At 37.9% G+C, this 7278-nt stretch overlaps 1 non-coding gene across 1 annotated transcript; it reads right to left on the reverse strand.

Moving 5' to 3' along the window:
* Window positions 1–4382: 4382 nt before the first annotated feature.
* On the reverse strand, window positions 4383–4487 carry LOC114915605 (small nucleolar RNA R71). Its single transcript, XR_003803699.1, has one exon. It is a non-coding gene; the product is annotated as a small nucleolar RNA R71 (small nucleolar RNA).
* Window positions 4488–7278: the final 2791 nt, after the last annotated feature.

Here is a 7278-nt window from a genome sequence, read left to right on the forward strand (position 1 = left end):
TTGGTTTTAAATATCGAAAACTTCGTCCAATGCCCATCGTCCATTAAAACTATATTTAGACGAAAAACCACATGTGTTTAACTGATCATTCTATAGAACGGTTTTTCTCTTCAAAAATGTTTTCTCTGAGTAAACGATGAAATTCCCAAACGTGTTAAACCTATCCTGGGTAGTTCATATTTAATATTCACCAACATCATTTTATAGGATGAAAGAAAGTCTTCTTGTGAAAAGTTTTTGAAATGCCTTTGTTCACACACACACACACATATTAAACCCCCTTCTATGTGTTTCTCATCTAACTTCAATTGGTATCAGAGCTTAACCCCTTGGGTTGAGCATCTAACAATGCAGGGGTACATAACGATCCATGGAAGAATAAGGACAAAGGAAAGTTGAAGAGCAAGGAAGATGAACGAATGGTATAGGTAAAATAGGTATCATCTTATCTACTCAAATAAAGCATGTTGTATATGATATAAGAGTAGATCATATCTGATGCACCATAATACTTATACATGTACCATTTCGTATAATTAGAAACACATTAGGAAAGTAGACGCAGTAAACCACTACGTCTTAATATCTCTTAAAACGCTATAAGAAATGACAGCGTCTGAACAATCCTCATTAATAAAGTCAGAAGAGTCGGAGACAAACATTCTCCACATTTAAAAGAGTACAACGATTAAATTATTAAACGATAAAACTGTCATTTGGGATTTTCTCTTGAAAAGCCAAATCCTTTAACCTGAAATTAATGCGAGTTGTACGACATTCTACATAAGGAAGGAAAAAGGGCGCCATGTCATGCGAATCATAAGGGAAATAAAAATAGAAACTATCTTTCTATTTCAAAAACCTTATATCTTCTTTCATATTTGAAAAAGTACTCCCTACACTTCATACCTTTGAAACTCAAAACTCTTCATTTTTGTCTCTGATCTCTAAACCCTAATCTCTCATCTCATAAACCTTTCTCTTCCACTACAATGGCTGCACAAACTAGAAATTCCACAAATGAGAACATTTTCACAGAAATGCGCAAAGCTACTAACTATGCTCATACCTTCTCTATAGAGGTAAAGCCAGTTATGTACTTAGAGCATCGCTTCTACATTAACAAAATGCAGGAATAGGGTATACCTATCTATGAGGATTTGGCCAATTGTGAAATACTTGGTATTTCAACATTAAGGAAGTTGTTTATGCTGGGCTGATAAAAAAGTTTTATGAATCTTTGAGGATCCATCAAAGATACTTCGAAGGAACAGTGCTTGGGGTAAGAGTTAAAATCTCCCCTTCCACCATCGCTCAAGCAGTAGGATGTGAGAGAGCCAAAAATGTCTATTGAGAAGAGTGGATGTCTGATGTTGGTGTGCTCCCAACGATCACTAAAGATATTCATAAAGAAGGTGAAAAGGACCAATAGTTTACAACAAGCTTGATGACAAGGCCTAGATTTATCAACAAATTCTGAACAAATCAATCCTCCACAAGATAGGTGGCAAAAACAACATATCAGATATGCATAAATTCTATTTATTCCATATGATGACAGGAACTGTGATGAGTCATTATTTTCCCCTATTTATTTATCTTTCTATACTTATTTTAATTGTTGATTTGAGATTAATCGCTTATTAATTGTACAGTTTTACTGTTTGGGCTTCATTGGGCCAGTAATTCAAATTTTAATTAATTCTAATTCACTTGGTCTAATTTTTGTTCATCAATTATTTTCAGGTTAATTGTGGAGCATTTTTGGGCGTGAATATTAATTTTGGACTTTGAGAGATAAAGTACCACGTCAGCACCATGTCAGCATTACAATGCCACGTTAGCACCACATCAGCAACATGCTTACATTTTTGTTAACCTTGTTTTATTCATTTTCGGGCCAGACACATCCAGAGGGGGCCCATTTGCATTTTAGGTCTTAGGAGTCTAGGTTAGGGCTGGCTTGGCAGCCACTAACATTAAGAATCTGATGTGACTACGTTTTTTTGCTCCTTCCCTTGGTTTTACGTTTTTTTGCTCTATGTTCTGGTATCTCTAGTTTTTTACATTTTTCTTCTTCTCCTTTTACGTTTTTCTTTGCTCTTCTCTTCTCTGGTTGCAGAAACTGAACTGAACCTTTATATTTAAAGAATACAGATTTCTCATTTCTTGTCCTTCTTCTTCCTTGCATTTTCGTTGCTATTTTTGTTTCTGTTTTCGTTTTAATGGAAGGCTGAACCCTTAGGGTTGGCTCCTTGCTGTGGGTTGTAATCTATATTTGAGGTTGGATATGTTTTGCATATCTCTATTCACTTGGTCATTCTTCATTAAATCTTTGTATTAAGGTGTTCATGCTTGATGAGTTGTCCTTAATGCCACAATTGCTTAATCTGTGACAGGTTCAATGTTGTATATGTTTTCTTAATTTGTATAGGGAAGTCTTGAGTTAATCTTCGCTTAGTTGGTTAACTCAGATGGAACAAGGATTAAGTTGTTGATAAAGTAATCTCATTATGAACCAAGGATAACAAAGTTACAATCCGAATTAAGGAGTCAATCTATTTCACTTGCTGTATTACTGAAAAATCTGAACAAACCCCCCCACTTCGTGTTTAAGCCTTTGACAGAGACAAATGGTCCTTGGAAGACGACCTAGGAAAGCTTCCTAGTATTACATTTAACTGTTTTAAATTTGACCGGGTACGGCCTCGATCAAATTTAGCGCCATTGTCGGGGACCATCGGTTCCTGTCAAAGGGTGTGTGTTCTCTGTTTTTGTTGGTAGTGTAGCATTTTAGAGTCTCTGTTAAGTGTTGTGTGGTAAGTTTGAGTGTATCAGTTTTCAGTACATCAGTTTCAGTGTTTCAGTTTTTAGTGTAGTATATGAGTTTCGTGAATAAATGTGATGCTTGCATTTTCGTGTCTTACTAAATGTTATGTTGTGTATTCGTGTTTGTTATTGGTTCATATAGGTCTAGCAAGTATTTCAATTTAAGAATTCATGTTGTTGAGTCTCTTGCAAATAGTAAACCAACGAAACAGTAAACCAACGGAACAGTAATTTTGAATCTGGTTTTTGCTGTCATTTGCTGTCATGTGTTTGTGATAAATGCTTTTTATTGCATTCCATAGCTCATTAACCATCTATATATTGATTCCATTTGGTGTGCTGAACCATCATTGTGTTGTGTTGAGTTTCAATTCTTGCAAGGTCCACAAGTGTAGAATCCGAAATCAGCTGGAAAGGATTTCTACTAGATGAATAATAACCAAATTTTTCCAATTAATTAGGATTTTTGGTTTTGATAGATAGACTTGTTATTTTTGCCTCAAATTTTCTGTGGTAACTTCTTTCAACCCATATTTTGTGTGAAAAATACCAGGGGCCCAAAAAGTGGTCTAGTTTTGAAGATACAAAAATTTGTGAAGCTATATTTTTCCAAAACTTCAAACGGCCATAAACTTTTGCTCTAGTTATCAGAATTGGGCAAACTTTTTTTTTCAAATTGTGTAGAAAAATGAGATCTATCAAATCCAGACAGTCAAGCTCTCTGGCCCCAGCTAGATTTTTAAAAAAGGCCGTTTACTATTTTTTTCTTCTAATTTTGAAGTTTTATTTCCCTATTTTTCCAAACTTTTCATATGTGGTTCATATAGTTAGGCTTTGAATTTTGCTCTCAAATTTTTTGTGGTAGCTTCTAATGATTTTAGGATGATATTGGTGCATTATTTTTGATGTTTTCTGAGTTGTCATGGAAATTCTCATGTTACCCCTACTGTTCATGTGTGCTGATGCATGTGTTGCATGTAGTACATGACTAGGAGCAACCCAGGTTTTTTGCTTCCATTTGATCCTGAGATTGAAAGGACATTCCATAGACTAATTAGAGAGCATATCATTCCATCTTTAGATAGTAATAGTCATAGTGATAGCCATAGTGATAGTCTTAGTGTAACTGTTGCATCTGAGCTTGATTCAATTCCAACAGAAAACATGGGTGAACAACCTTATAATGGACCCCGTGAGAGGACTCTTAGGGAGATGGCTGCACCTGATTTCACATATGAGAGCTTGTGCATTCAATATCTTGAAGAGGATGTTCCTTTTGTGCTTAAAACTGGACTAATCCATTTGTTGCCCAAGTTTCATGGTCATGCAGGTGAGGATCCACATAAACATCTGAAGGAGTTTCATATTGTTTGTTCTACCATGAAGCCTCCTGATGTTCAAGAGGACCACATTTACTTGAAGGCATTTCCACACTCATTGGAGGGAGTTGCTAAAGACTGGCTATATTATTTGGCTCCCAAGTCCATCACCAGCTAGGATGATCTTAAAAGAATGTTTCTAGAGAAATTCTTACCTGCCTTGAGGACCACTACAAGTAGAAAAGATATATCAGGGATTAGGCAACTTGGTGGTGAGAGCTTGTATGAGTACTAGGAGAGATTCAAGAAATTTTGTGCAAGTTGTCCTCACCACCAGATTTCTGAGTAGTTGTTACTGCAGTATTTTTATAAGGGGCTGAATAACATGGAGAAGAGTATGATAGATGCTGCAAGTGGTGGAGCACTTGGTGACATGACCCCAGCTGAAGCCAGACACTTGATAGAAAAAATGGCCTCTAACTCTTAACAATTTAATACTATAAACAACAATGCAATTGTCATCAGAGGAGTTCATGATGTTTCCACTGATGCAGATAAAAAGCTGGAGAGTAAACTTGATGCATTGGTCAACCTGGTGACTTAACTTGCTGCAAATCAAAAATTTGCATCTGTAGCAAGGGTATGTGGCATCTATACTTCAATTAATCATCCAACAGATGCTTGTCCCTCCTTGCAAGACTCTTCTGGAGGTCCTGAGGCGCCCCAAGCATATGCTACCAACATTTACAATAATAGACCTCCACACCAGCAACAACAAAATTATGATCTGTCCTCCAATAGATACAATCCAGGTTGGAGGAAGCATCCCAACTTGAGGTGGGGGAACTCTCAATAACAGAAAAATCAAGCACCTTTTCAGAACCAACCCTCAAGTTCTTCATACCAGCCTCCTTTACAAAGACATCCTCCTGCACCTGCAGCTTAACCAGCTCAACCTTCTACTTCTTCTAAGCCTTCATTGGAGGAGCTGGTGAGGCAGATGACCATCCAAAACATGCAGTTCCAGCAAGAGACCAGAGCTTCCGTTCAGAGTTTGACAAATCAGATAGGGCAGACGACCACTCAACTCAATCAGGCACAGTCTCAAAATTCAGATAAGTTTCCTACACAGACTGTGCAAAATCAAAAGAATGTGAGTGCCATCACCTTGAGGTCTGGCAAACAGATTGACGCACCAATACCAGTACCAGCACCAGCACCAGCAATAATACTTGTACCTGTAATTGAGCCTACACTTGAGGTTCCTGTAGGTGGTAGTAGAAATTCAAATACAGGTGGACCTTCTTCCAGTGCACACAGTGGCGACTTGCAACCTCCTATCCCTCTTTCATTTCCACCAAAATTAATTCCAAGCAAAAAGATGGAAGAGGTGGATAAGGAGATATTAGAGACCTTCAGGAAGGTGGAGGTGAACATACCTCTACTAGATGCCATCAAGCAAATTCCCAGATATGCTAAGTTTCTGAAGGAGTTGTGCACCCATAAGAAGAAGCTGAAGGGCAATGAGCGAATCAACATGGGCAGAAATGTCTCAACACTTATAGGTAAAGCTGTTCCACACATTCTTGAAAAATGTATGGACCCAGGTACATTCTGTATACCTTGCATTATTGGTAACAATAAATTTGAAGATGCCATGCTTGATTTAGGAGCTTCAATTAATGTCATGCCTTTGTGTATCTTTAGTTCTCTGTCTCTTGGACCTTTTCAACCTACGGGTGTGGTCATTCAGTTGGCCAATAGGAGTGTTTCCCACCCCATAAGTTTTGTAGAAGATGTCTTGGTTCGGGTTGGTGAACTTATTTTCCCTGCAAATTTTTATGTTCTTCATATGGAGGAGGGATTCTCCCATGGTTCCGCCCCAATCATTTTGGGTAGACCATTTTTGAAAATAGCTTGGACCAAGATTGATGTTTATGTTGGCACCTTGCCTATGGAATTTGGTGATATTGTTGTTCATTTTAATATTTTGGATGCCATGAAATTTCCTTCTGAAGCTCATTCTGTCTTTCGTGCTGAATTGATTAATGATCTAGTTGATGATCACATTCATGATTTTGATTCTTTTCATGTTAAGAAACATTCATTTTTATCTGAATTGTATAATTTTATTTCATGCATTGATTCTGAATCCGAATTTGGAAGTGATCTTGATTGTGATGATGCATATGAATTTGATACTTTGGGTGTTGTACCTCTTGGTCTTGATTTTATAGAGTCGGAATGCATTAACCATGTTGCAGGAAGTACAAAAGAATTTGACTTGCAGGTTGAGGTACAGGCTATGAAACCCCTTCTCACTTCTTTGGTTCTTTCTGATGTTCAGTCAACACCGACACCATAGTTGAAGCCTCTTCCAGAGAACCTCTAGTATGCTTACTTGGAGGATGATGAGAGATTTCCTGTGATCATATCCACCTCCCTTGATGCTGATCAAGAGGATAGGTTGTTACATGTGCTTCGGAAGCACAAGAAGGCAATTGGTTGGACCCTGGCAGACATTCCTAGCATTAGCCCATCCACGTGCATGCATAGGATACTATTGGAGGATGGAGCTAAACTAGTGAGACAGCCTTAGAGGAGACTTAACCTGGTGATTTTGGATGTTGTAAAGAAAGAGGTGACCAAGCTTCTACAGGCTGGGATCATCTATCCTATTTCAGATAATCAGTGGGTGAGTCTAGTACAGGTGGTCCCCAAGAAGACATGAGCTCATATCCACTAGAGTGAAAAATAGTTGGAGAGTCTGTATTGACTACCGGAGGCTCAACCAAGCAACACGGAAGGATCACTTTCCTCTACCCTTCATTGATCAGATGCTTGAGCGTCTAGCGGGTAAATCTCATTACTATTTTCTTGATGGTTTCTCTAGTTATTTTCAGATTCATATTGCTCCTGAGGATCAGGAAAAAACCACATTCACCTGCCCCTTTGGTACTTTTGCCTATAGGAGGATGCCTTTTGGCCTATGTAATGCCCCTAGCACATTCTAGCAGTGCATGCTTAGTATTTTTAGTGATTTTCTTGAAAATTACATTGAAGTGTTTATGGATGACTTTACTATTTATGGATCCTCTTTTGATGCATGTTTGGATAGTTTGGATAAAGT

This window comes from Cajanus cajan, chromosome 1 (genome assembly GCF_000230855.2).
Source record: "Cajanus cajan strain Asha chromosome 1, NIPB_CcT2T_4, whole genome shotgun sequence".
NCBI classification, from domain to species: Eukaryota; Viridiplantae; Streptophyta; class Magnoliopsida; order Fabales; family Fabaceae; genus Cajanus; species Cajanus cajan.